The sequence below is a fragment of the Cupressus sempervirens genome, chromosome 6, assembly GCF_028749045.1.
Source record: "Cupressus sempervirens isolate cs-2001-9-10 chromosome 6, ASM2874904v1, whole genome shotgun sequence".
NCBI lineage: Eukaryota > Viridiplantae > Streptophyta > Pinopsida > Cupressales > Cupressaceae > Cupressus > Cupressus sempervirens.
Window position 1 is genome coordinate 43,028,667 of NC_143123.1, and position 2,050 is coordinate 43,030,716.

The 2,050-nt window shown below is 34.9% G+C and overlaps 1 long non-coding RNA gene across 1 annotated transcript; it reads right to left on the reverse strand.

Moving 5' to 3' along the window:
• Positions 1-511: 511 nt before the first annotated feature.
• LOC149551025 (uncharacterized) lies at positions 512-1,703 on the reverse strand. Its single transcript, XR_016352653.1, has 2 exons — positions 1,046-1,703; positions 512-786 (listed from the first exon to the last, which is right to left on the reverse strand). It is a non-coding gene; the product is annotated as an uncharacterized LOC149551025 (long non-coding RNA).
• Positions 1,704-2,050: the final 347 nt, after the last annotated feature.

Genomic DNA, 2,050 nt, shown 5'->3' on the forward strand with positions numbered 1-2,050 from the left:
CCCCTATTTGACATGGTAAGAAAAAAATCTTGTTTGATTTAGTAGTACAAGGGTATAAGATAAGGTGGATTTTATAGTTTTATATAGAGAAAAGTTTCAATGTCAACTTTATATCGAAGACCTTTGAGAGCGTGTCATGCCCTAATTATAGGTTTGTATAATATAATAAAAATGAGATTCACTTTTAAATAGAGTTGTCTGATCTTTTATCAAAATTTATGCCAAACTTTTATGAATGCATAAATAGAGATGTGTGCCAGTTTTAGTTATAGTTTACAAATAGTGTATGAATATTTTTGCATGACACCATTATATGCAGTTGAACTTTTTATGAATGCGTAAATAGAAATGTGTGCAAGTTTTAGTCAGTCAACAACTAATGTATGAATGTTTTGCATGACACCATTATATATATTTTTAATTGTGTTCATTTATGAATGTGCCTCATTATAATGTCAATATTATTCTCAATCCAATTGTTCTATTAAATTTAATAATATTATATATAAACTTTTATTAAATAAATATAATGTGATAATTATTTTTATCAACAAATTGTGAGATACAGACCCACTTCATGTTTTTTTTTCAAAAATGCTTCAGACCTGAAACTGGGTAGCTCAAAAGACAGACAAAGAATACAATCTTAACCAAAGGGAAAATCATCTAAAGGACTTAGCAAAACTCCACAAATACAACCTTTTTTTTTTTCAAAACACTTTCTCCTGGTATGGAGCTTCCACTGTCCATTGTGCGCCAGCATCAATAGAATCCAATGCTTGTAGCCTAAAATATGGTGCAAATATCAAAACAAGCCAAAACATCAGTCCTGTTCAAAGGATAATCACCATCTTCAGCAAGAGTCAACCAAAGCTTATTATTCCACATAATTAATTGACAAATTTGGCATGGAAGCCAGCAATCTTGTGTACTGGCTGGCAGGTAGCCTTATATAGTTTAAATTTGCTGGCACAATTCCAAACATGAATAGGTATAAACCATATGAGGCAGTGGCCTAGAAAGGTCAGCTAAGGGATGAACTTACATATACAATCTCCCAACCAAAGAGGAAACTTCCTCAACTTTGATGAAAAATGCTGACTGGTTGATCATGGATTCAATCGCCCCCTCTGAAAGTGCTGACATGGTTGATCATGGATTCATTTACCCCCTCCTTTTGCATAGTCAGATGTAAGTTGTAGAGCTGTAGCCGAATGAAAGTGATTTGAATATTTGCAGGATCAACAAAAAAGAGACCACAAGTCCAAGGAAAAAAACCAAAAACACTACACCAAATCTGCCACTAAAAGGGCTCGTTGTCCAGTACAAAACTGCAATAATCATATCTCCAAAGAACTCTAATCTTTTCGAATAGTCTAATGAGAATTAACTGACAACAGGAAAGCTGCAAATTTTCCCTCGTAAAAGTCCTCTAAAGGTGAATATGACACCCCCAAGCCTAGATATTGCAAGTACCAGTGGAAACTAGATTCAGTGTAGGATAGATTGCACAGTGCAATTAGGGAAAACGATCTAGTAGTTGTTTAGGCTAACTTCATACATCTACAGTTCTTAATCCATATGTTGAAATTTGCCAATTTTTTCGGTGAACCTCTGTAGGTGAGGGAAAACTGAAAAGCTTAAAGCTAATATTTTGGCTTTCCCACATTTATGGAGCTCTTTGTAAAATTCGTAGTGCGTGGTGGTCTAAAAGTGTCATTTAAAAATGTTCGCCACTAAGACCCCCCAATAGCCATTATAGTACTTTTTGCACAAATGGACCAATCAGCAATCAAGAAAACTTAAAAATGGAAAAAAACAAACCACTATTGATATTCAGGATGCTTTGTTTTGGCATGTTTGTATACAGATACCAGAATTTTTTTAGACAGCAATTAAATTTCCCCTATTGCATGAAAGAAGACACTATCACACTCAAAAGGACACTATCGTACAGCAGCGTCCAAACTCGAGAAAGAGTGCAGGCAGGGTCTCAGGTCACCTCAAGTGCCTCAGTTTTCTTTATCAGACACCTGACAAAGAGCACAGC